General features: G+C 40.1%; 1 pseudogene; it reads left to right on the top strand.

The window, feature by feature from the left end:
* The first annotated feature begins 1,960 nt into the window (after nucleotides 1–1,960).
* Nucleotides 1,961–3,002, top strand: LOC122707475 (annotated as a pseudogene).
* Nucleotides 3,003–20,613: the final 17,611 nt, after the last annotated feature.

Here is a 20,613-nt window from a genome sequence, read left to right as displayed (position 1 = left end):
AAAATCACTGCAGATGGTAATTGCAGCCATAAAATTAAAAGATGCTTGCTCCTTGGAAAAAAAGTTATGACCAACCTAGACAGCACATTAAAAAGCAGAGATGTTACTTTGTCAACAAAGGTCCATCTAATCAAAGCTATGGTTCTTCCAGTAGTCATGTATGGATGTGAGAGTTGGACCATAAATAAAGCTGAGCACTGAAGAGCTGATGCTTTTGAACTGTGGTGTTGGAAAAGACTCTTGAGAGTCTCTTGGACTGCAAGGAGATCCAAACAGTCCATCCTAAAGGAAATCAGTCCTGAACATTCATTAGAAGGACTGATGCTGAAACTGAAACTCCAACACTTTGGCAACCTGATGTGAAGAATGACTCATTGAAAAAGACCCTGATGCTGAGAAAGATTGAAGGTGGGAGGAGAAGGGGACGACAGAGGATGAGATGGTTGGATGGCATCACCCACTTGATGGACATGAGTTTGTATAAGCTCCGGGAGTTGGTGATAGACAGGGAAGCCTGGCATGCTGCAGTCCATGGGGTCACAAAGAATCAGACATGACTGAGCAACTGAACTGAAGTGATTCATTGGAGGGATTGATGCTAAAGCTGAAGTTTCAATACTTAAGTCACTTGATGCAAAGAGCCAACTCATTGGAAAAGACCCTGGTGCTGGGAAAGATTGAGGGCAGTAGGAGAAGGAGGTGACAGAGGATGAGATGATTGGATGGCATCATCAACTCAGTGGACATGAGTCTGAGCAACTTCCAAGAGATAGTGAATGACAGGGAAGGTTGGCATGCTGTTATCCATTGGGTCACAAAGAGTCTCGGACATGACTTAGCAACTGAACCACAATAACTACTCTTTGACAGGATTTTTTCAGGATGCTTTCTATTACATGGTTTGAGGGTTTGGGTGTCATTGTTGGATTTTTAATTTGTTATATATGTATATTTGTATGTTTTATTGAATTATAATTGATTTACTATTTATTTTATTTCATTTATTTTTGGCTGCAGTAGGTCTTTGTTGCTTCACCTGGGTGTTCTCTAGTTGAGGCGAGTGGGAGCTACTCTTCACTAGGGTGGTGAGGCAACTCATTGTGGTGGCTTCTCTTGTTGCAGGGCCCAGGCTCTACGGCATTGGCTCAGTAGGGTGGCACACAGGCTTAGTTGCTCCATGGATTGTGGGGTCTTCCCAGACCAGGGATCAAACCCACGTCCCCTGCTTTAGTAGGTGGATTATTAACCATTGTACCATCAGGGAAGCCCTAGTTAATTTGCTATTATGTGATTTTGAGCAACCTAATTTGTGATGGCCCAGAGAATAATTGACAAAAGGCAAAGACATTGTCCAAAGATGATGGTTGTCTAGAAGTTCTGAGTGAAAATTACCCACATAACATTAAAATGTATTTCTGTTAAAGCAATTCTCTCCAGACTAGAGTCGTATGGCTCAGGTAAATAGACAGATCTTCAAAAATAAACATTTCTAAATTAGGAGCAGGTTAATGTCTTTCTCAATTAAATGGGAAAGGACTCAAACCAGAATGGGATTCTGAATTGTAATGGACTTTCTGTAACATACAAATCTTTAAGAAATAAATATGCCTGTGATGTTTGGAACAAGATACCAATGCTTTACTCTTATAAAGCAGCAAGTAACATAACAACAACAAAGTAATACAGAGTTTTGTGAGTCAAATTTGTATTTTCTCTGTATTAGTCAGGCATCTCCAGAGAGACAGAAATAGTAGGAGATTTATCTTTATCTCCTAAATGCCAGTTAACTTTAAGATGCTATCAATCAGAAAATACTCATTTCTGGTATGTAAAGTACAAACATGAAATATGTGTCTAAGAATCTATATAAGGGAGGTCCTATGATGGCCCTCTGGATTGGAAATCTAAACAATCTAAACATTAAACAGAACAGCTTCCTCAAATATCTGGGAATTTCAGAATGACTGACATTTCTGAAGCTGTTCAAATTTTGAAAAAATGTTTGCCAGTAGATTCACATAAGATGACAAGTTCAGTTCAGCGCAGTCACTCAGTCATGTCCAACTGCACGCCAGGCCTCCCTGTTCATCACCAACTCCCGGAGCCTACCCAAACTCATGTCCATTGAGTCGGTGATGCCATCCAACCATCTCATCCTCTGTCATCCCCTTCTCCTGCCTTCAATCTTTCCCAGCATCAGGGTCTTTTCATACTAGTCAGCTCTTTGCATCAGGTGGTCAAAGTACTGGAGTTTTACGAACTTCAACATCAGTCCTTCCAATGAACATTCAGGACTGATTTCCTTTAGAATGGACTGGTTGGATCTCCTTGCAGTCCAAGAGACTCTCAAGAGTCTTTTTCAACACCACAGCTCAAGAGCATCAATTCTTTGTTGCTCAACTTTCTTTATAGTCCAACTCTCACATCCATACATGACTCTTGGAAAAACCATAGCCTTGACTATATGGACCTTTGCTGGCGAAGTAATGTCTCTGCTTTTTAATATGCTGTCTAGGTTGTTCATAACTTTCCTTCCAAGGAGCAAGCATCTTTTAATTTCATGGCTGCAATCACCATCTGCAGTGATTTTGGAGCCCCCAAAAATAAAGTCAGCCACTGTTTCCACTTGTTTCCCCATCTATTTGCCATGAAGTGATAGGACCAGATGCCATGATCTTAGTTTTCTGCATGTTGAGTTTTAAGCCAACTTTTTCACAGAGTACCAAGAATAACTGAAACACCCTCCTGAGTCCCCTCCAATCATTGAGCAATGGAATAGCAGATCTGGTAGGAACCAGAAAAACAGAGGCAATCCGTTGCAAGGTAATAGACAGTTTAGAGGTAGGGATAACAGACAGGGGTGCCCAAGTGACAACTGACCCAATCAGTGGCATGAATGACCCTGGGATAACAATTGCCTGCAGCACAGACCAGAATGTTACTACCCCCATCAATATGGATATTATGGTTACAACCAACAGCCTCCCTATGGCTACGACTGATAGAAGTGTTGGCCGCTTGTAGTAAAACCATCTACTTTGTTACCATGACAAAAGTTTATATTGTACCTTCTGTTGGTCACAGTTTTACATTCTGACTGTAGCGAGGGAATTATCAATTATTTTTGGAACATGAGAGTTTTTAAAAATTAGATCTTACTGGAGAGATGTAATGGTTGCTGGAAATAAATACTCTCCTAAAAACATTTTTAAAAAAATCTATGAAACACTGTTATGAAATTCACACTTATTGTTTGACATGCACTACCTGCATAAATTAGTTCAGGAAGAAGAGAATGAGGGCCTAGGAACCTTGTAAGATATGACAAAGGCTGAAAGAAACTTGTTACCTAATTGATGCCTCTAAATTACTGAAGAGAATGTGTTAACAAAAGGGTGTTCTCTGTTTGTAGTTTAGAAAGAGGTGACCCAGTGAACAAAAATGTGCCTGCAGCACTGTTGACACAGTTTTATAATAAAACAGAACTCTGTTCCATGGAGTAATTATATTCCCATAGCACCAGATTATTATAAGTAAATCTCCTGAATCTGTGAATCTATTAAGAAACTCAAGTTCACATCATATCATGGAGAAAAATACAGTTACAATATGGAGGTAGTACCAGCAGACTATCCAGTCTGTAACTTATAGAAGCTAAAGATTATTTTTTAAGATTATGTGTATATTATATATAAAAACCAGCCTGCATTTGCATGATAGACTAGAAATAAGGGGAATTGAAAGAATTCATGTTTCAGATGGTCTCCCCAGGATGTTTCTTTAAAGCAGTTAATTCAATCTACTTAAACCACATGGGTTCCCAGATCCTCTTATGGAGAATTCTAGTGAATACCAAGTGAATGTTAAAGGACTATGGGACGAGGAGCCAAGATGGCGGAGGAGTAGGACGGGGAGACCACTTTCTCTCCTACAAATTCATCAAAAGAATATCTGAACGCAGAGCAAACTTCACAAAACAACTTCTGATCGCTAGCTGAGGTCATCAGGTGCCCAGAAAAGCAGCCCATTGTCTTCGAAAGGAGGTAGGACAAAATATAAAAGATAAAAAGTGAGACAAAAGAGCTAAGGACGGAGATCCGTCCCGGGAAGGGAGTCTTTAGAGGACCTTTCCAGACACCGGGAAACCCTTGCACTGGCGGGCCTGGGGGAAGTGTTTGAATCTCGGAAGGCAACCTGACTGGGAGGGAAACAATAAATAAAACCCACAGATTACGTGCCTAAAAGCAACCCTCAGCAGAAAAGTACCCCAGACACCCGCATCCGCCACCAGCAAGTGGGGGCGGCACGGAGAGGAGCGGGCGGCATTGCTTGGGGTAGGGTCCGGGCCTGAGTGCCCTGAGGATAATCGGAGGGAGCTTTTGTGAGTTGCCAACTTGACCTGTGGGAGAGCAAAACAGAGAGAGAAAATTAACCGGCCCGAACACGCTGCCGGCCGTTCGCAGAACAAAGGGAAGGAGAAAGTCCAGAGAAGAGCTCGCAGACTGCGGACCGGCCCAGACCCGCCAGAGGCGGGAGCAGGTCGCGGCGAGACACAGGGCGCAGGCACCTGACCGGCGCGGGCGGGGACTGGGGCTGGGTGGGGATGCAGAGGGCAGAAGGCGCACGCACCGGACTGGCGGCGGCGGAAACCGAGATTGGGACCGTGGAAGGGAGTGGGCGCGCCGCACCTGGGGAGAGTGCGCCTGTCAAGCCCCTGGCTGCCTGGACCACTCTGACCGGGAAGGCACAAGAGCGGACGCAGCCTTTTGTTCCGCGCTTTTGTGGATCACCCGAGGGCTGGAGCTGGCACAGCGCGCGGCGCACTCCATATAGAGCAGCCGGGAGCCTGAGCAGCACAGAGGGAGAAAGCAGCGCCAGCCCCTCCCCGCGGCGCCAGCCCCTCCCTGCGGCGCCAGCCCCTCCCCGCAGCACAGGCCCCTCCCCACAGCACCGGCCCCTCCCCGCAGCGCAACAGAACTAGGTACCTGAATAAGAGTCCACCTCCGCCCGCCTGTGTCAAGGCGGAAATGAGGCTCTGAAGAAACCGGCAAACAGAAGCCAAATAAACTAAGGGAACCGCTTCAGAAGGGACTGGTGCAACAGATTAAAATCCCTGTAGAAAACACAATTACACTGGAAGGGGCCTGTAGATATCGAGAAGTGTAAGCTTGAACAAGGAGATATCTGAAACTGAGCCGAACCCACACTGACTGCAACAGCTCCAGAGAAATTCCTAGATATATTTTTACTTTTTTTTTTTTTTAAGTAGGAAAAAAAAAATTTTTTTTATTTTTTATTTTTTATCTTTTATTTTCCTTTAAAATTCCCTATTACTCCCCCATTACTCCTTAACTTTCATTTTCATAGATTTTTACGATTTTTTTAATTAGGGAAAATTCTTTTTTTCTTTTTCTTTTTTTTTCTCCTTTTTCTCTTCTATTTTCTATTTTTCTTTTTCTCTTATTTCTTTTAAAGTCCTCTAATACTCCTCTACCATGCCTTAATTTTCATTTTCATTACACTATAACCTTACCAAAAAAAAAAAGAAGAGAAGCCCTATTTTTAAACTGAACTTCATATATATTTTAAAAATTTTTTGTGTGTGTTTTGGTTTTTGTTTTTAATATAGTATTTTTAAGAGTCTAACCTCTACTCTAGATTTTTAATTTTTGTTTTTCAGTATATGATATAAATTGTGAACATTTAAGAATCCAATATTCAGTTCCCATTTTTATTCAGGAGTGTGTTGATTATTCTCTCCCAATCTTGACTCTCTGTTTTCTACCTCAGAACACCTCTATTTCCTCCTTTCCTCTTCTCTTCCCAGTCCAATTCTGTGAATCTTGGTGGGTGTCTGGGCTACGGAGAACACTCTGGGAACAGACAACTGCGTAGATCTGTCTCTCTCCTCTTGAGTCCCCCTTTTTCTCCTCCTGCTTATCACTATCTCCCTCCTCCCTCTCCTCTTCTTCATGTAACTCTGTGAACCTCTCTGGGTGTCCCTAATGGGGAGAATCTTTTCAGCATTAACCTAGAAGTTTTATCATCAGTGCTGTATAGTTGGAGAAGTCCTGAGACTACAGGAAGAATAAAACTGAAATCCAGAGGCAGGAGACTTAAGCCCAAAACCAGAGAACACCAGAAAACTCCTGACTACATGGAACTTTAAGTAATAAGTGACCGTCCAAAAGCCTCCATACCTACACTGAAACCAACCACCACCCAAGAGCCAATAAGTTTTAGAGCAAGACATACCACACAAATTCTCCAGCAACGCAGGAACACAGCCCTAAACGTCAACATACAGGCTGCCCAAGGTGACACCTAACACATAGACCCATCTCAAAACTCATTACTGAGCACTCCATTGCTCTCCAGAGAGAAGAAATCAAGTTCCACGCACCAGAACACTGACGCAAACTTCCCTAACCAGGAAACCTTGACAAGCCAATCATCTAACCCCACCCACTGGGTAAAACCTCCACAATAAAAAGGAACCACAGACCTCCAGAATACAGAAAGCCCACTCCAGACACAGCAATCTAAACAAGATGAAAAGGCAGAGAAATACCCAACAGATAAAGGAACATGAAAAATGCCCACCAAGTCAAACAAAAGAGGAGGAGATAGGGAATCTACCTGAAAAAGAATTTAGAATAATGATAATAAAAATGATCCAAAATCTTGAAAACAAAATGGAGTTACAGATAAATAGCCTGGAGACAAAGATTGAAAAGATGCAAGAAATGTTTAATAAAGACCTAGAAGAAATAAAAAAGAGTCAAAAATGAATAATGCAATGAATGAGATCAAAAACACTCTGGAGGGAACCAAGAGTAGAATAACGGAGACAGAAGATAGGATAAGTGAGGTAGAAGATAAAATGGTGGAAATAAATGAAACAGAGAGAAAAAAAGAAAAAAGAATAAAAAGAAATGAGGACAACCTCAGGGACCTCTGGGACAATGTGAAACACCCCAACATTCGAATCATAGGAGTCCCAGAAGAAGAAGACAAAAAGAAAGGCCATGAGAAAATACTCGAGGAGATAATAGCTGAAAACTTCCCTAAAATGGGGAAGGAAATAGCCACCCAAGTCCAAGAAACCCAGAGAGGCCCAAACAGGATAAACCCAAGGTGAAATACCCCAAGACACATATTAATCAAATTAACAAAGATCAAACACAAAGAACAAATATTAAAAGCAGCAAGGGAGAAACAACAAATAACACACAAAGGGATTCCCATAAGGATAACAGCTGATCTATCAATAGAAACCCTCCAGGCCAGAAGGGAATGGCAGGACATACTTAAAGTAATGAAAGAGAATAACCTACAACCTAGAATACTGTACCCAGCAAGGATCTCATTCAGATATGAAGGAGAATTCAAAAGCTTTACAGACAAGCAAAAGCTGAGAGAATTCAGCACCACCAAACCAGCTCTTCAACAAATGCTAAAGGATCTTCTCTAGACAGGAAACACAGAAAGGTTGTATAAATGTGAACCCAAAACAACAAAGTAAATGGCAACGGGACCACACCTATCAATAATTACCTTAAATGTAAATGGGTTGAATGCCCCAACCAAAAGACAAAGATTGGCTGAATGGATACAAAAACAAGACCCCTATATATGCTGTCTACAAGAGACCCACCTCAAAACAAGAGACACATACAGACTAAAAGTGAAGGGCTGGAAAAAAATATTTCACGCAAACGGAGACCAAAAGAAAGCAGGAGTCGCAATACTCATATCAGATAAAATAGACTTTCAAATAAAGGATGTGAAAAGAGACAAAGAAGAACACTACATAATGATCAAAGGATTAATCCAAGAAGAAGATATAACAATTATAAATATATATGCACCCAACATAGGAGCTCCGCAATATGTATGGCAAACGCTAACAAGTATGAAAGAGGAAATTAATAGTAACACAATAATAGCGGGAGACTTTAATACCCCACTCACAACTATGGATAGATCAACTAAACAGAAAATTAACAAGGAAACACAAACCTTAAATGACACAATGGACCAGCTAGACCTAATTGATATCTATAGGACATTTCACCCCAAAACAATCAATTTCACCTTTTTCTCAAGTGCACACGGAACCTTCTCCAGAATAGATCACATCCTGGGCCATAAATCTAGTCTTGGAAAATTCAAAAAAATTGAAATCATTCCAGTCATCTTTTCTGACCACAGTGCAGTAAGATTAGATCTCAGTTACAGGAAAAAAATTGTTAAAAATTCAAACGTATGGAGGCTAAATAACACGCTTCTGAATAACCAACAAATCATAGAAGAAATCAAAATATGTATAGAAATGAATGAAAATGAAAACACAACAACCCAAAACCTATGGGACACTGTAAAAGCAGTGCTAAGGGGAAGGTTCATAGCATTACAGGCTTACATCAAGAAACAAGAAAAAAGCCAAATAAATAACCTAACTCTACACCTAAAGCAATTGGAGAAGGAAGAAATGAAGAACACCAGAGTTAGCAGAAGGAAAGAAATCTTAAAAATTAGGGCAGAAATAAATGCAAAAGAAACTAAAGAGACCATAGCAAAAATCAACAAAGCTAAAAGCTGGTTTTTTGAAAAAATAAACAAAATTGACAAACCATTAGCAAGACTCATTAAGAAACAGAGAAGAACCAAATTAACAAAATTAGAAATGAAAATGGAGAGATCACAACAGACAACACTGAAATACAAAGGATCATAAGAGACTACTACCAGCAGCTCTATGCCAATAAAATGGACAACTTGGATGAAATGGACAAATTCTTAGAAAAGTATAACCTTCCAAAACTGAACCAGGAAGAAATAGAAGATCTTAACAGAGCCATCACAAGCAAGGAAATCGAAACTGTAATCAAAAATCTTCCAGCAAACAAAAGCCCAGGACCAGATGGCTTCACAGCTGAATTCTACCAAAAATTTAGAGAAGAGCTAACACCTATCTTACTCAAACTCTTCCAGAAAATTGCAGAGGAAGGTAAACTTCCAAACTCATTCTATGAGGCCACCATCACCCTAATTCCAAAACCTGACAAAGATGCCACAAAAAAAGAAAACTACAGGCCAATATCACTGATGAACATAGATGCAAAAATCCTTAACAAAATTCTAGCAAACAGAATCCAACAACATATTTAAAAAAATCATACACCACGACCAAGTGGGCTTTATCCCAGGAATGCAAGGATTCTTTAATATCCGCAAATCAATCAATGTAATACACCACATTAACAAATTGAAAGATAAAAACCATATGATTATCTCAATAGATGCAGAGAAAGCCTTTGACAAAATTCAACACCCATTTATGATTAAAACTTTCCAGAAAGCAGGAATAGAAGGAGCATACCTCAACATAATAAAAGCTATATATGACAAACCCACAGCAAGTATCACCCTCAATGGTGAAAAATTGAAAGCATTTCCCCTGAAATCAGGAACAAGACAAGGGTTCCCAGTCTCACCACTACTATTCAACATAGTGTTGGAAGTTTTGGCCACAGCAATCAGAGCAGAAAAAGAAATAAAAGGAATCCAGATAGGAAAAGAAGAAGTGAAACTCTCGCTGTTTGCAGATGACATGATCCTCTACATAGAAAACCCTAAAGACTCTACCAGAAAATTACTAGAACTAATCAATGAATATAGTAAAGTTGCAGGATATAAAATTAGCACACAAAAATCCCTTGCATTCCTATATACTAACAATGAGAAAACAGAAAGAGAAATTAAGGAAACAATACCATTCACTATTGCAACAAAAAGAATAAAATACTTAGGAGTACATCTACCTAAAGAAACAAAAGACCTATACATAGAAAACTATAAAACACTGATGAAAGAAATCAAAGAGGACACAAACAGATGGAGAAACATACCGTGTTCATGGATTGGAAGAATCAATATTGTCAAAATGGCTATTCTACCCAAAGCAATCTATAGATTCACTGCAATCCCTATCAAGCTACCAAAGGTATTTTTTACAGAACTAGAACAAATAATTTCACAGTTTGTATAGAAATACAAAAAACCTCGAATAGCCAAAGTAATCTTGAGAAAGAAGAATGGAACTGGAGGAATCAACCTGCCTGACTTCAGGCTCTACTACAAAGCCACAGTCATCAAGACAGTATGGTACTGGCACAAAGACAGAAATACAGATCAACGGAACAGAATAGAAAGCCCAGAAATAAATCCACGAACTTATGGACACCTTATCTTTGACAAAGGAGGCAAGGATATACAATGGAAAAAAGACAACCTCTTTAACAAGTGGTGCTGGGAAAGCTGGTCAACCACTTGTAAAAGAATGAAACTAGAACACTTTCTAACACCATACACAAAAATAAACTCAAAATGGATTAAAGATCTAAATGTAAGACCAGAAACTATAAAACTCCTAGAGGAGAACATAGGCAAAACACTCTCCGACATAAACCACAGCAAGATCCTCTATGACCCACCTCCCAGAATATTGGAAATAAAAGCAAAACTAAACAAATGGGACCTAATGAAACTTAAAAGCTTTTGCACAACAAAGGAAACTATAAGCAAGGTGAAAAGACAGCCCTCAGATTGGGAGAAAATAATAGCAAATGAAGAAACAGACAAAGGATTAATCTCAAAAATATACAAGCAACTCCTGAAGCTCAATTCCAGAAAAATAAATGACCCAATCAAAAAATGGGACAAAGAACTAAACAGACATTTCTCCAAAGAAGACATACAGATGGCTAACAAGCACATGAAAAGATGCTCAACATCACTCATTATCAGAGAAATGCAAATCAAAACCACAATGAGGTACCATTACACGCCAGTCAGGATGGCTGCTATCCAAAAGTCTACAAGCAATAAATGCTGGAGAGGGTGTGGAGAAAAGGGAACCCTCTTACACTGTTGGTGGGAATGCAAACTAGTACAGCCGCTATGGAAAACAGTGTGGAGATTTCTTAAAAAACTGGAAATAGAACTGCCATATGACCCAGCAATCCCACTTCTGGGCATACACACCGAGGAAACCAGATCTGAAAGAGACACGTGCACCCCAGTGTTCATCGCAGCACTGTTTATAATAGCCAGGACATGGAAGCAACCTAGATGCCCATCAGCAGATGAATGGATAAGGAAGCTGTGGTACATATACACCATGGAATATTACTCAGCCGTTAAAAAGAATTCATTTGAACCAGTCCTAATGAGATGGATGAAACTGGAGCCCCTTATACAGAGTGAAGTAAGCCAGAAAGATAAAGAACATTACAGCATACTAACACATATATATGGAATTTAGAAAGATGGTAACGACAACCCTATATGCAAAACGGAAAAAGAGACACAAATTCAGAACAGACTTTTGAACTCTGTGGGAGAAGGTGAGGGTGGGATGTTTCGAAAGAACAGCATGTATATTATCTATGGTGAAACAGGTCACCAGCCCAGGTGGGATGCATGAGACAAGTGCTCGGGCCTGGTGCACTGGGAAGACCCAGAGGAATCGGGTGGAGAGGGAGGTGGGAGGGGGGATCGGGATGGGGAATACGTGTAAATCTATGGCTGATTCATGTCAATGTATGACAAAACCCACTGAAAAAATAAATAAATAAATAAAGGGGAAAAAAAATAAAGGACTGTGGAGACAGAAACAGAAACAAACTTCAGGATTGAATGGAGGGAGGTGTATATGTCATCAAAAGCTCAGCGTCTTGATACACCAGTGCCAGATTCAGAGACAGAGCTTTGGCTGAAGTGGAAAAGGATAGCTTTATTACTTTGCCAGGCAAAGGAGGATGTAGCAGGTTAATGCTCTCAAAACTGTGTATCCCTTCTTTGAGAGAATAATGAGAAATTTTATGGTTCAAAGAGGGCATGATCAGCTTGTGGATACACTTCTTATTGGTTGGTGGTAAGGCTAAAGGAGTCAGCGTTATCAACCTTCAGGTTCCAACCAGTCTGAGATCTATCTGCTTGTGGGCAGCATACCCAGGGATTGAATCCCACCTGGAGGGAGTTTCCGCATCTGCAAAACAGCTCAAAGATATTATTGTGTGTATTGATGAGGGATCAGGACCCTGCCCCAAGACTGCACTACTGTTTCTCTTGACTGTTTACTTCTTTCTTGTCTTGCTTCCCTCTCTTTCCTAACTAAGAGCTGCTTGAATCTGCCCACTGAAATTCAAGGAATGTCATGGAGACTGAATGAAGGCTATTTTCTATAATCAAAGAAAAGGGGGACACAGAAAGTCCTTGAACCCACAGAAAGTCTTTGTACCCAGAAGGCCCACAGGGCCTTGCTCAGTATCATAGATGAGCAAGATTACTGCATGTTTCAAGAGGAGAAAAACAGTCTTAAAATCTGCACCAATTATGGATACTGATTACAAACATTAGAATCCTCATGGAGAACTAGAATACAAATCTGCTTCATTATTACTTTCACGAGGCTTTTTAGGGGATTGGAGGGGGCAGAGGAAGTGAGGGTGGGTGGTTTTGGTAATGGGTAGGAGTGGGAATGTTTATAAAAAGCAACATAAGTAAAATGAGGCTATTTTTGGCTATGCTGTGTGGTTTGCAGAATCTTAGCTCCCTGACCAGGGACTGGCCTATGGCAGTGAAAGTGCTGAGTACTAACCATGGAACAGCCAGGGAACTCCCATGAGATCTTAAGCAACTTCCTCCAAATGATTCTGATTAATCTTGCCAGTGTTTTCTTGACATTCAAGTAATCTTTATCAAAATCAGGAAGTGGGTCAGGAAAACCTAGGGTAGACAAGACAATCAGTTGGTACATAAGCAGTTGAAAGACTTCGTCTGTAAATCAGTAGGGGACTTGTAAGATTTCTTAGACTTAAAGGGTTGCTTGTCATATGGCAGAGCCTCTCATCACTTTCTCATCTTCCTTTACCCTAAATTTACTGATATAATTAGGCATGCACACAAATTAAGAGGTTGAATATTAAAGAATAGTCAGTATAGTAGGAAACTGAAGATTTTAACATTACATAAAATGTCTACAACATGCATACTATGCATTGTAAGTCGCTCCAGCTGTGTTTGACTTTTTGTGACCCCATAGACTGTAGCCCATCAGGCCCCTCTGTCCATGGGGTTCTCCAGGTAAGAATACCAGAATGGGTTGCCATGCCCTCCTCCAGGGGATCTTCCTGACCCAGTGATCAAATCTGCATCTCTTATTGTAAATCAGTTTCCTATATTTCAATTTAAAAAGTTCATGTACTACAGCTTTCTCTATATTCCAATTGCAAATTACTTTCCACTCATCAAGCAAGGACTCTGGAATCTGAGAAAGTAGTCTCTTAAACACATGTAGCAGATAAGCAGATTACAGAAGCTTAAGATTTTATGATTGTAAAGAATTTTAGTAATTAGATAGTCTAGTCCTTTCATTGCAAAATATAAACATGAAGTTATAATCCAGAAAGAGAATGAGAGTTTTTTTTCAAAATATATAAGCTTTTCTTGTCCTACTAATTCCTCCAGGCCAAGAATTGTTCATATCTTTTCTGTAGACTGGTGGTTTCCAGATGTCTACAACATAGATGAAGCAGAGGAGAGATATAGTTGATTAAATACAACATGATGATCCATTGTTAAAAATATGACTCCTCCTGGGTTGATTCTAAGAGCTGCCATTTATGCATAACCAGTTCTAGATTCAGTGGGGGCAGGATGGGATGTTTCTTTGAATAAAGTAGCAAATTTTAGGGATGTAATCTACAAGTTCCCTAGTCCATAATATCCTTGTACAATCCTTAATCAGACATTTCAGGGTTTGATAATGGCTCAGAGTCTTGCACTTCCCCACAACTCTTGCCTACCTTTTAAATGATTATAGGGATCATGTAGCTAATCTATTCAACAGTCTATAATTTTCAGCACTTGTCGGTTTCAGGCACCACCCACCCCTTTCCAAGGCAACCTCTATCACCTTTTAGCTTGGTACTCGTGCTCATGCTAAGTCACTGAGTTGTGTCCAACTTTTTGCAACCCCGTGGACTGTAGCCTTCCAGGCTCCTCTGTCCATGGGATCTTCCAGGCAAGAATACTGGAGTGTGTTGCCATTTCCTCCTCCAGGGGATCTTCTTGACCCAGCGATTGAACCCGAGTCTCCTGCTTCTCTTTCATTGGTGGGTAGATTCCTTACCACTGAGCCACCCTGGGAAGCTCATAATATTTAACTTCTTTCCACTCACTTCTGTACCAACAGGTATCTCCTACCTTAACACACCTCTTGTGGACCTAATTCCTTATCCCTCTACCTTATTTCAGTCAATCACTGTTCTTTCGTGCTTTCATTCTTCCCTATGATATACTTTTACCATCCAGAGACAACTATTCTTAATATTTTGGTATATAAGGACATTACAGTATTATCTTCTTATTTATTTATCTGGCTGTCCCAGGTCTTAGTTGCAGCATGTGGGATATTCCAGCTTCATCCATTGAGTCATACGGGATCTTTAGCTGTGGCATGCAACCTCGTAGTTGTGGCCCGTGGGATCTAGTTCCTTGACCAGGGATTGAACCCAGGCTCCCTGCACTGGGAGGGAGGAGTCTTAGCCCCTGGACCACCTGGGGTGTCCCAATATTAACTTAACTTACAGAAATTATGCTTTTTATTGGAGTCAAAACTATGAACTCCTTATTGCCTGTGATTTTAAATCTTGTTGAAAGCTTCCTCATGCAAAGGCCTACAATCTTTTCTACTGATAGTATAGCTTTGTGTTTCACAATTAGGTCTTCAATGTGTGAGAAGCTCATATTTGTAAAAGTAGAGTAGAAGTGAGGACTCCTTGACGGGTTGGTAACAGAAGCAGCAGAGAAGATAGGAGGCACATATTAGGTAGCTTTGCTATCACTCACCCACCCTCTATAGGGAAGCTCTACTCACTCATCCCCTGCTTAGTAAAACCTGTATCTTAATTAATATGTTCAGAGGAGAAACTCTGACATTCTTAAAGCAAAAGACATGCTAAGAAAATGAACCAATCATCAAATAAAGAAGTTACACATAACTAAACATATGATGCTATCAGTAAAAAATTCAATATGTGTAGAAACCTAGAACAATCTTCTGGAAAGTAGAATAAAAAGTATGTGAAGGAAATGGGAAAGAAAAGGTAAAAGGATTAGAGAAACCCAGGAGGGCCAACTTCAGATAAACAGGAGGTTTTGAAACGTAAAACAATAAAAATATAGGGACTTCTGTTTAAATTATAAATAAAATGTCCTATGGTGGAGAGAGGTTAGTGAGTCCCAGACTAGAAAATGAAAACAGATCTGAACCATAATGTTATGAAATTTTGGAACACTTAATGATGAAGAAGAGAACTAAAAGGATGAAAAGAAGTTACTATTTTAAAAAGTGTTAGTCGCTCAGTCATGTCTGACTTTTTGTGACCACATGGACCGCAGCCCATCAGGCTCCTCTGTCCATGGGATTTCCCTGGCAAGAATACTGGAGTGGGTTGCCATTTCCTTCTCCAGAGGATCTTCCCAACCCAGGGATTGAACTCATGTCTCCATCATTGGCAGATTGGTTCCTTACCACTGAGCCACCAAGGAAGTTTTCATTAAAAACTCTCAAATGAAAGTCTCTGGTTGGCCTGGCTGGGAACACATGTTCATCCTTGGCTCAATCACTACAGCCGGAGGAATGAATGAGTCACTCTGACAGGCCAGGTACAGATCAGGTGCCCATCCTGGCCCTGTGGAGAAGGTACCTTAATGGGTAGCCTGAGCAGGAAAGGGAGAGGAAACCAGACAGATAAATATAGAAACATCTACTCTATATATCAAGGGCTTCCCTGGTGGCTCAGACAGTAAAGAATCTGCTTGCCAAAGCAGGAGACTGGTCTGGGAAGATCCCCTGGAGAAGGAAGTGGCAACCCACTCCAATATTCTTGCCTGGAAAATCCCATGGACAAACGAGCCTGGTGGGCTCCTACTGTCCATGGGGTCACAAAAGAGTTGGACACGACTTAGCAACTAAACAATTCTATATGTCCTACAAAATCTTTGACAGTCTGAAGATTGCCTACTTCGATAGCCTTATTTCCTTCCACTATTTAAGTCAGATTATGCTTCAGAAGGATAGCAGAGCAGTTCAGAGAGTGAGCTTTGAGATTAGCAGAACTACATTTGCAAAAGAAATGTGCAATTTACAAATTATATTTTTTTGGGTAATTTTTGCAACCTATCTAAGCCTTAGTCTCTTCATTTGTTAAATATGGTAAATAATGAAACCAAAGGACATGATACCAGAAAAACATTTGGCATAGGTCTCCCAGGGAACAGGTGTGAAATTTTCGGGGGTCAGTAAAAAATACCCATTAGCGATTTCCTGTCTCATACAGGACAAAAGCCTGCTTCTCGGGTCTTTAAACTATACCACTGTCTTTCCTGGTTCTTCAGCTTCTAGATGGCATGTCATGGGGCTTCTCAGCCTCTATAATTGCTTGAACCAATGTCTTAGAACAAACTATAATTCTGTTCTTTTTCTTAAGAGAATCCTGGCTAATACAGCTGTTAATTAGAGTCCATGCCTTATTCAGTTTTCACCGGATTTTTATACCCTCATTTACGTGTGTGTGTGTGGGTATACTTCCATACAATTTTAATACCATACACAAATTCATGTAACCACCATCAAAATCTATATACAGAACTACTCATACAACTCCATAACAAAAAAGCAAACAATTTGATTAAAAACTGACAAACAAGTTGAAGAGACATATTCTCAAAGAAGAAATACAGATGGCCAGTATATATACAAGGACATGAAAGGGTGCTCAACATCATTAATTATGAAGGAAATGTAAATGGAATAACAAATATTGGCAAGGATGTAGAGAAAAAGGAAAGCTTATATTCAATACATTGTTGGTGGGAATGGAAATCTGTATATGTATATGTATAAATTTCCATAGCCACTATGGAAAACAGTATGGACATTCCTCAAAAAACTGAAAATAGAATACTGTATATCCAGAAATACATATATGTGTGTATATATATATATATATATATATCATACAAATACTGTATAATCCAGAAATTCCACTGCTGGGTATTTATTGGAAAAAAATTAAAACACTAGCTCAAAAAGATATCTGCACCTCCATGTTCATTAAGCATTATTTACAATAGCCAAGACATGCAAATAACCTAAGGGTTCATCAGTGAATGAATGACGAAAAGACATATAATAAATATATATATGTATGCTATTCAATCATTTAAAAAGGAAATCCTGCCACTTCTAACAATGTGGATGAACCTTGAAAGCATTATGCTAAGTGAATAAGTTAAAGACAAAAATCATATACAAGTTCACTTATAAGTAAAATCTAATAAAAACCACTGACCTCATACATAGAAAGAACAGACTAATCGTTGCCAGAGGCAGGGGGTGGTGTGTGAAATGGGTAAAAGTGGTCAAAAGGTACAAACTTCCAGTTATAAAATAAGTAAGTCCTGAGGATGTAATGTGTGGCATGATGACTATAGTTAATAACACTGTATTGTAAATTTAAAGTTGCTAACAGAGAGTAGATCTTAAAATTTTTCATCACAAGAAAAAAAATTGTAACCATGTGTGGTGGGAAAAAAAGAGATACAGAAATGTTCCACCAGCATATAGTAACTCCACAAGCTCTTCTTATATAGTCATACCTTCCCACTTCTGTCCTTGTCTGCTTATCTATTCTCTACCTTTATAGTTTTGTTATTTTGAGAATTCAACATCAGTGAAACCATGTACCATGTAACCTTTGAAACTGGCTGTTTTCACTAAGCATGAGGCTCTTGAGACACATCCAAGTTGTTGCATGTATCCCCAGTTCCTTCCTTTTTATTGCTGACCAGTATTCCATTGTATAGATTCCATTGTACCTATTTGCTTAATCATTCACCTATTGAAAGGCATTTCAATTGTTTCCTCTCAAATTTATTTTTAAAGAAGTAAACATTTTCAAACCGTGGCTCTTTCACTTCTATGAATAACTTTAAATCTTCCCAACCCAGGGACTGAACCCAGGTCTCCTGGGCAGATTCTTTACCGTTGGATTCTTTACTGTCTGAGCCAAGGGGGAAGCCCTTAAATCTGCCTCAGGGGTGATTAATTCACTGGTTAAGTGTTTCTGAACAAGAGGAATGCAGTCATCACATGGGATGTCTATTTGAATAAATATGGCTTTATGAGGGTGACTTTTAAAATTCTTTAAGCACTAATCAGTTGATCATCATTCTTCAGTTGCTCAGTTGTGTCCCATGTGACCCCAAGAACTATAGGCAGCCAGGCTCTGCTGTCCATGGGATTTCCAAGGCAAGAATACTGGAGTGGGTTGCCATTTCCTTCTCCAGGGAATCTTCTCGACTCAGGGATCGAACCTGCGTCTCCTGCATTGGCAGGCAAACTCACTGACACTGAGACACCAGGGAAGACCTAGTCAGTTGATAGCTTAATCCTAAACAGTGTCAAGTCTCAGGAGACCGTAGTGGGAGGGGACCAGAGATGGTCAGCATGAGGCAAAGAGGGCTGGCCCTGTTGGAATATTACGTTGGAGTAAGGAGGGGGGCTGATGGAGAAAATGGTGTGCAAAAAGAGAAAGAGTGGTTTTGCAACAGGAAAGATGACAACATGGGTGTCACTTACACTTCCCATTTCCCTCAGGTTCCAGTGGCTGGACTACACTGCCACTCACTACAACACCCCTTTGAGCCTGCACTTACATCCGATAATAGCCATTTCATCATTACTTTTACAAAACCATACGTGGAAATTAAACCCACCCCAAAGGCCATGTTTTTTGTTACCAAAAATTCAGAAGAACGTATTTTCTTTTAAATCAATTACGTGTCTGTACATTTGAAGTTAGTTTTAGCTCATTTGAGGTGATAATTTGCCCTCTTCAGACCTTCTGTTTCTGCTTGCAAAGTAGAATAATCATATCTCATCTTTCTGAAGGTAATGAACAAGTCAAAAAAAATTCTTTGAATTTCTATTTTTACTATTTCATTAAAATAGTGCTGTATCTATCAAAAATATTCTACAGGAAAGAGCTTTTGTTCTTTCAAAAGGAACCAAGAGATTCCAGGTGAACAAAATATATTTAAGATGCAATCTCTGCTCTCAATGGGCTCCCAATTTAACTCAGTGGAGAAAACAAATGTTGAAAGTATAAAGCGTGGAGTTATTGTAGTAATTACAAATAAATATATCATGGCTATTCGACATTTTCTTCTTCTCTTAGTGGTCCATTTCCATTATCATCACCTAGATAAAGTCATCATGCTATTAAGTTAAGCATTTTGCTCTGTGACCATATCCTTCTATTCTTTCAGACTGTTTGTTTGAATAATGCTCTCCCCACTATGGGACACTCCTGGATCCCCTTGGGTTCTCCAGTCCTTTAGCATCTCTGCTGTATTTCTTTTCTTTAGCTCCCTTCTGCCTTTTTTTCTCTCCTTTTCCAGAATAAATGGTCCACCACCTCAATAATTCTCTTGCCAAAACATTAAGCTCATTTGTCCCCATTTTCATTCCCTTTTATTATGGTAAAATCCCTGGAAGCAACTAAATACTCAGTTTCTTCACATTTTGTCCACACTGACTTCATACTTAACTGATATTTTCTCTACACATGTTCCATACTCACAGGAGAGAATGTGGGACTCTTACAAATTCATGATTCCTAAATTAAAATGTGCCTTCAGTATTCCTGGGAATCCCATTGCCTTTGTCCCTGCGCCTGGGTCTACTATAGCCTCCTTCACTCCTGTTTCAGCAAAATGTGCCCCATCTCCATCATTCAAGACATAGCCTCATCCTGGGTTCCCACTCCCTTGTTAGCCCAGCACCACCCACTGTCTGCCTTTCATCTCTTTATCCCCTTCTGTATATTAGTACTTTCCATCAGGGCATCCAGTCCCATCACTTCATGGCAAATAGATGGGGAAACAATGGGAACAGTGACAGACTTTATTTTCTTGGGCTCCAAAATCACTGTAGACAGTGACTGCAGCCATGAGACACTTGCTCCTTGGAAGAAAAGCTATGACCAACCTAGACAGCATATTAATAAGCAGAGACATTACTTTGCAAAGGTTCATCTAGTCAAGGCTATGATTTTTCCAGTAGTCATGTATGGATGTAAGTGTTGGACCATAAAGAAAGCTGAGCACCAAAGAATTGATGCTTTTGAACTGTGGTGTTGGAGAAGACTCTTGAGAGTCTCTTGGACAGCAAGGAGATCCAACCAACCAATCCTAAAGGAAAGCAGTCCTGAATATTCATTGGAAGGACTGATGCTGAACCTGAAGCTCCAATACTTTGCCCACCTGATGTGATGAACTGACTTATTTGAAAAGACCCTGATGCTGGGAAAGATTGAGGGCGTGTGGAGAAGGAGACGACAGTGGATAAGATGGTTGGATGGCATCACTGACTCGACAGACATGAATTTGAGCAACCTCTGGGAGTTGGTGATGGACTGGGAATCCTGGCGTGCTGCAGTCTATGGGGTCACAAAGAGTCGGACACGACTGAGTGAC

Source organism: Cervus elaphus, chromosome 14, assembly GCF_910594005.1.
Source record: "Cervus elaphus chromosome 14, mCerEla1.1, whole genome shotgun sequence".
NCBI classification, from domain to species: domain Eukaryota; kingdom Metazoa; phylum Chordata; class Mammalia; order Artiodactyla; family Cervidae; genus Cervus; species Cervus elaphus.
Note: the sequence above shows the minus strand (reverse complement) of the source record. Positions and strands in the feature narration are given on the sequence as shown.